Below are 7,500 nucleotides of genomic sequence, written 5' to 3' on the forward strand. Positions count from 1 at the left end.
AATAATAATAACAGACAGTATAGTATATGTAAATTACTCAGATTTAAACTGACAGCACTCTATAAACTTTAATCTGGTTGACGTCAAACGATTTCATTCATCTCGGGGACAAAGATAGCGCCTCGAGTGGACGATTTTCGAATCCCGGGATCATGGCTTGTTGGTCGCTACTGTTTCGTAAAGACTCAGGTTCAATTCGAAATGAACACAAGTGATGCCATCTGCCCTGGGTACCCAAGAAGCACCTCATAGTTAGGATTTGCTATTACTGATGGGACGATAGTAAATTTTTAACGATTCCGATTCTAGTTCCGATGCACCTCTAAACTTCCGATTACGATTAATGATTAATAAACGTATTCTATCTATAAAGTATGCGTTTACCAAACCAGCTGCAGGGCCTGAAAATCACCATGGATTACAATCATTGTAGGTATCGGAATCGGAATCGTATCGGGATCGGAGGTTTAGAGCAGAATCGGAACTCGCATCGGAATCAGACTCGTATCAGAATCGGAGGTTTAGAGCAGTATCGGGTCTCATATCAGAATCGGACTCGTATCGGCATCGTATCGGAATCGGAAGTTTAGAGCAGTATCGGAATTCGTATCGGACTCATATCGGAATCGTAGGTTTAGAACAGTATCGAAACTCGTATCGGAATCGGAAGTTTAGAGCAGTATCGGAACCGATATCGGAATAAGAAGTTTAGAGAAGTATCGAAACTCGTATCGGAATCGGAATTTCAGAGCAGTATCGGACATCAAAATCATTAAAGTTTTTGTTATCGTTCTACCAGTAACTGTCTATACGAGGACCGCGCCCTAATTCGGTAGAATCAAATATATAGATTATTCTTATAAAATTGTTGGGTTTACAATGAACTCGAAGTCATAATATTAAGAAATATTTCTCTTCCGAACAAGATCGTGTGGTTTAGACAGAATAAATCATGTAAAATATGAAATAGGCAAGAACTAGTTTACCAATAGTGAGCGCTGAAACTATTGTTTGCTTTATGAGAAGATTAGAGAACTTTATGGATGAGGATGATAGGTGGTAATGAATATGGAACTGCCTAGTGTGGGCCTTATGGTCTCTTGCAGTCTCGTCCAGAACAAAGGCTGTAGAGTGTGTCACGCTAAGGAGGTGGACTTAACACGTAACTAACCGCACTCCACGTGATTTCCACGTAGTACAGTCTTTCACTGTGTCTTACTGCATTGCTTCTGATCCAGGGCAGTGGGCGGGATACAGGGATAACCCTTCATCCACTAGGAGGGTGGTGGAGGGGAGTGGAATAGGTGGAAGTGAATACTTGCCTTTTGACTTGGCTACCTCTCATATAGGGGGAAAAATGCCCTTGGTTCATAGACAGACATTTTCTTACGTTGTTCCATTGCGACGGCAGTTTAGCAGCCGTTCCTATGACGGGTGCTGTTGTCACGTGGCTGATTTTGATTTTTATTTTCGTCTGGTTAACATTAGACCTTTGGCTCTCAACCTGGGGGGCAAGGGTCCCCCCAAAGAAGCCATGACAAGAATTTAGGGGGCCATAGCCAGCTGTTACAAATTATATGTTTCCGTATAATGCAGTCTCGTGGTGTAAGTTAAGCATATCACAAAAATACATCATATATAAAATGAATACGATCGTCAACTTTGTAGTAAAGCAAAGGGTTTCTCTTCATCAACATATTATTATCATTATTAATATTTCTATTATGCATATTACACACACATATATATATATATTATATATATATATATATGCATATATATATATATATATATATATATATATATATATTATATATGTGTGTTTGTGTTTGCGTGTGTGTGTGTGTGTGTGTGTGTGTGTGTGTGTGTGTGTGTGTGTGTGTGTGTGTGTGTGTGTGTGTGTGTGTGTGTGTGTGTGTGTTTTGGGTGGGGGAAGAAATGAAGGGAGCCACACAAATGTTGAGAAATCATGGAAAGGGGGAAATGAGGGGGGAAATAGGGGGAATGAGGGGAAAATGTGAGGGTGGGAGGTTGAGAACCACTAAGCTTGACAGTTTCATTCAGGTCAAAGGTCACGTGGGGTTGTGGCAGACTTGAGTGATTTGTTTATGGCTGGTGTCAAACTATTTTTATTCATGTGGGGGAGTGACGTTACCCTCAAGTTTGTATCAAGGGTTTCATTAGAATTGCAATAAACGTCGGCACCTTTGCCCTATGTGGACGGATAGCCAGGGTAAGGGTTGGGGGACAAGTCACTGGTGTTGTGATCAGGTGTGTGGGATGAGGTCGAGGACGAAACCAACGCTCCACAGCAACTGAATCTCATAAATTACGAGACGATTTGTTCGTCTTGTTGTTTAATAACGAGACTTTCACAACGTCGTACTCTTAATTCACAGTATTTTCACAGTTTCACAATTACTGAGGTTCGTTCATATTCTTATTGCAAGACATCCTGACGTTATTTACAAAGAAGACTTTCACAATCACGTTACTTAAGAGACTTTCACAACTATATAACCCTTTCACAATCTTGTTATTTTCACAACCTCTTGACATAATTGATGAGACTCTTCCATGTTATTCACGAAGAAGACTTTTTCACACTCACAACATTTATGAGACTTTCACAATCACACAATATTTTCACAATCTTATTTTCACAGCCTCATGACATATTACTTAAGAGCCACCATACTACTTACGATTCCTTTGCTATCTCGTAACTTTACGAGACTTACAATCTCACTACTATCTACACGCGAAACATTTGAAATAGTTTTTTTACAATCTTATCTTCTATTTACGATATTGGTTCTTTAAGACCTCAGATCTCATGACCTCGTTACTTACGGATGACGTAATATTTCCTCACGGGAAACAATTCTGTTTTACTTCTCGTGAGTTCTTCAACGGCCGACATCAGTTCACCTCCCCATTTTCACAACCCCGAGTGAGATCCCCAAGGCGAGGTCTCAAGCGAAACGAATAAAATCGTCCGCAAGCGCCACCTGGGCGTGATAAACTCACGAAAATAATCTCACGAGCGTGAGACTGGGGAGGCGAACAGACCCTCTCCCTTCCCCTCCGGTCCTCTCACGATGCAATAGCACACTGGTGCCCAAACGTGCCCGGCGTGAGACCCGCCCTGCCCAGTACCTCCTCCTCCTCCCCAACCGTCCCCTCCGCTGGAAGGGAACCAACCCTCATTTGTCCCGTCTTACCACGCCCAACTGGCCAGCAAGGCGATTGCAGGATGAGGAGGAAGAGGAGGAGGGGGAGCAGGAAGAAGGAGAGGAAATGAAGGAAGAGGAAGAAAAGGAGTAGAAAGAATAGAAAGGGAAAGAAGAGGAAGATTAGGAAGAGAAAGAGGAAGAAGAGAAGGCGAAGAAAGTACAGAGAGGGAAGGAAGGGGAGGAGGAGGAAGAGGAGGAGGAGGAGGATTAGGAAGAAAAAAGGAAGAGGAAGAAGTGAGGGAGTAGGAAAAACAGAAAGAGAAGGAAGAGGAGGAGGAGGAAGAGGAAAGAGAGAAGGAGAAAAAGGAAGAGGAAGAAGAGAAGGAGGAACAGAAAGAGAAGGAAGGGGAAGAGGAGGAGGAAGAGGAGGAGTAGGAAGAGAAAAAGGAAGAGGAAGAAGTGAAGGAGTAGGAAGAACAGAAAGAAAGGGAAGAGGAGGAAGAGGATAAGGAGGAGGAGAGAGAGAGGAGGGGGAGGAAGAAGAGGCAGAAGCGAAGGAGTAGGAAGAACAGAAAGAAAAGGAAGAGGAAGAGGAGGAAGAAGAGGAGGAGGAAGAGGAGTAGGAAAAAAGAGAGGAAGAAGTGAATGAGTAGGATGAACAGGAAGAGAAGGAAGATGAAGAGGGGAGGAAGAGGAGAAGAAGAGGAGAAGGAGAAAGAGAAGAGGAAGAGGAGAGAAGGAAGATAAAGAGGAGGAGGAGGAGGGGAGGAGGAAGAGGAGAGTTGAAAGAGGAGAGGAGGAAGAGTAGATGAGGGAGAGGAGAGAAGGAAGAGGAGAGGAGGAAAAGGAGAAGAGGAAGAAAGGAGGGAAAGGAGAAGAGGAAGAAAGGAGGAAGAGAAAGAAGAGGAGGAGAGAAGGAAAAGGAGAGGAGTAAGAGAAATAGGAGTGAGAGGAGTAGAGAAAAAGAAGAGGAAGAGGAGAGGAGAAAGAGAAGAGGAAGAGGAAAGGAGGAAGAGAAAGTGGAGAAAGAGGAGGGGAGAAAGAGGAGAGGAGAAAGAGGAGGAAGAGGAGAGGAGGAAGAGAAAGGGGAAGAAGAGGAATAGGATTGGAGGAAGATGAGATAAAGAAGAGGGGAGGAGGAAGAGGAGGAAGAGGAAAGCGGGAGGAGAAGAGGAAGAAGATAAGAGGAAGGAAGATAATAGGAGGAAGAGGAGAGGAGGAAAATGAAAATAGGAAGAAGAGAGGAGGAAGAGGAGAGGATGAAGAGGAGAGGAGGAAGAGGAGAGAAGGAAGAGGGGAGGAGGAAGAGGAGAGGAGGAAGAGGAGAAGAGGAAGAGGAGAGGAGGAAGAGGAGAGGAGGAAGAAGAGAGGAGGAAGAAGAGAGGAAGAAGAGGGGAGGAGGAAGAGGAGAAGAGAAAGAGGAGAAGAGGAAGAGAAGAGGAGGAAGAGGAGAGGAGGAAAATGAAAATAGGAAGAAGAGAGGAGGAAGAGGAGAGAATGAAGAGGAGAGGAGGAAGAGGAGAGGAGGAAGAGGAGAGGAGGAAGAGGAGAGGAGGAAGAAGAGAGGAGGAAGAGGAGAGGAGGAAGAGAGGAGGAAGAGAGGAGGAAGAGGAGAGGAAGAAGAGGCAAGTAGGAAGAGGAGAGGAGGAAGAGGAAGAGGAGAGGAGGAAGGATAGGGAGAAGAGAAGAGAAGAAAGAAGAGAGGAGGGATATGAGAGGGAGGAAGAGGAGATGAGGAAGAAGAGAGGGTGAAGAGACAGAGGAGCGGTAGGTGGCGGTGGAAATGAAGGTGGAAATGATGAAAAGAAGGAAATGAGAAAGAGATGATAGAAGATGAGTAAAGCAATACGAGAAATAAGACGAATATAATTCGGCTGAAGAAGAAGAAGAAGAAGGAAAAAAATTGATGAAATAGGCTGAAGAGAAGACGATAAAGCAGGGAAAGAGAAATTGGTACAGAGAGATAAAGGAGGAAGAAAAAGTAGGAAAAGAGAGGAGAATGAGAAAAGAGGAGAGGAATGGGAAGGGATGAAAAGAGTAGGAGAGGAAGGGGGAGAGGACGAAAAAATTGGAGGGAATTGGAAAGGCGGGAGAGGAGGCGGAGGAAAAATGAGGAAGAGGAGGGGGACAGGACAAAGGAGGAGGAGGAGGGTGGAGAGTAGGTGGAGAGAAAGAGAGGGGAAATAGAGAGGGGAAGAGAGAGAGAGAGAGAGGGAGCGTGGGAGGGGTAGAGAAATATGAGGAATAGGAAGGGATAAAGAAGGAGGGAGGAGGGAGGAGGAGGAGGGAGGAGGGAGGAGGGAGGAGGGAGGAGGGAGGAGGGGAAGTCGGGAGGGAGAGAGAGGAGGGGAACTGAGAGATGGAGAGAAGAAAATGGAGGGGAAGCAAGGAGGGGGAAGAGAAAGAGAGAAGAAATAGAGAGAGGGGGGGATGGAGAGGGGAAGCCAGGAGGGCGAGAGAAAGAGAGGAAAAGGGAGAGTAAGGGAGTGTGGGAAAGGAAATCTGGAGGTGTAGAAAGGGAGAGAGGGGGAAGGAGAGGGAGAGAGAGGGAGTGTGGGAGGGGAAGTCAGGAGGGGAAAGGAGGGAGAGAGAGGGGAGAGAAGGAGGGGAAGTCAGGAGGGGAGAGAAAGAGAGGGGAAATAGAGAGAGGGGAGAGGGAGAGAAAGGGAGCGCGAAGGGGAAGTCAGGAGGGGAAGAGAAAGAGAGGGGAAACAGAGAAAAGGGGAGAGGGAAAGGGTTGCAGGGTGAGGGGAAATTAGGAGGGGGAGAGAAAGAGAGGGGAAAGAGAGAGAGGGGAGAGGGTGAGAGGGAGAGAGAGAGAGAGAGAGAGAGAGAGAGAGAGAGAGAGAGAGAGAGAGAGAGAGAGAGAGAGAGAGAGAGAGAGAGAGAGAGAGAGAGAGAGAGAGAGAGAGAGAGAGAGAGAGAGAGAGAGAGAGAGAGAGAGGTAGGGAGAGAGAGAGAGAGAAAGAGAGAGAGAGAGAGGAGAGAGAGAGAGAGAGAGAGAGAGAGAGAGAGAGAGAGAGAGAGAGAGAGAGAGAGAGAGAGAGAGAGAGAGAGAGAGAGAGAGAGAGAGAGAGAGAGAGAGAGAGAGAGAGAGAGAGAGAGAGAGAGAGAGAGAGAGAGAGAGAGAGAGAGAGAGAGAGAGAGAGAGAGAGAGAGAGAGAGAGAGAGAGAGAGAGAGAGAGAGAGAGAGAGAGAGAGGAGAGATATGAGAGAGAGAGAGAGAGAGAGAGAGAGAGAGAGAGAGAGAGAGAGAGAGAGAGAGAGAGAGAGAGAGAGAGAGAGAGAGAGAGAGAGAGAGAAGACGGAGGAAGAAATTGAACTAAAAGTGATTTTAAGGGAAACTTAATCATTTCGCTTCTAAGCGGGGTTCTATAAAGCTTAATAAAATCGCGTGACGGCATCTAGATGTAATGGGATTCGGGGAGAGAAACTGGGAGAAAAGAGCGCACAGGAAGAAGAAAGAGAGGACGAGAGGTGAAGAGAGCAATACTAGATTTAAAAGAGAGAAACTGAGAAAGAAAAGATGAGATGTGTAGGAGATCAGGACTTTTTTGGTCGTCATTCACCAGTGCTTCTATCCTTTGGGGGGGGGCAAGTAATGCTTCGTGACTCTGGTCCACAGGGGCGTCAATAAAGTCTTTAGAATAGAGTGAGTTAGGGAGGAAGAGAGGAACGAAGGAGAGTGAGAGTGGGAGAGGGAGAGAGTACATGAGTTAGAGAGAGTTAGTGAGAGTTAGTGCCTGAGGAAGTGGGTTAGGAAGGGAGAGATGGAGTGGAGGAGATGAGTGAGTTTATGAGGGAGAGCATGAGTGAGGGAGTGAGGGTAATATTGCGTGAGTTAGAAAGAGAGGGAGTGAGCTGATGAAAGAGAGCGAGAGAGAGAAAGGGACGGACGGAGAGAGAGAGAGAGAGAGAGAGAGAGAGAGAGAGAGAGAGAGAGAGAGAGAGAGAGAGAGAGAGAGAGAGAGAGAGAGAGAGAGAGAGAGAGAGAGAGAGAGAGGAGAGGGAGAGAGAGAGAGAGAGAGAGAGAGAGAGAGAGAGAGAGAGAGAGAGAGAGAGAGAGAGAGAGTGTGAGAGCGGGAAGCAATGAGTGAGAGGAGTGAAAGAGAGATAGGGGGAGAGAGGGGGGGGGAGGGAAAAGCAATAGCATACCGTTGAGTTGAGACACACTTTTTGCTTTAGTGCGAAAGGTATGGCGGTCAGCGGCGGGAGAGAGGGAGGGGGGAGGGGGAGGTGGAAGAGGGGGAGGGGGGAATCGAGGGGACAAGAAAGGACAAGGGTGGGAATAAGGGACGGAAGGATGGGAAGGCTACACTGAGGG

The 7,500-nt window shown here is 46.4% G+C and overlaps 1 long non-coding RNA gene across 1 annotated transcript in view; it reads right to left on the bottom strand.

Annotated features, from left to right (window-relative positions):
* LOC143040919 (uncharacterized) overlaps positions 1 to 3,128 on the bottom strand; it is a 100,957-nt gene extending 97,829 nt beyond the window's left edge. Inside the window, exon 1 of the long non-coding RNA XR_012967760.1 lies at positions 2,854 to 3,128. This is a non-coding gene — a long non-coding RNA (uncharacterized LOC143040919). The remainder of the gene's footprint in view (positions 1 to 2,853) is intronic.
* Positions 3,129 to 7,500: the final 4,372 nt, after the last annotated feature.

Source organism: Oratosquilla oratoria, chromosome 29 (assembly GCF_046742065.1).
Source record: "Oratosquilla oratoria isolate Oo_2021 chromosome 29, ASM4674206v1, whole genome shotgun sequence".
Classification (NCBI taxonomy): domain Eukaryota; kingdom Metazoa; phylum Arthropoda; class Malacostraca; order Stomatopoda; family Squillidae; genus Oratosquilla; species Oratosquilla oratoria.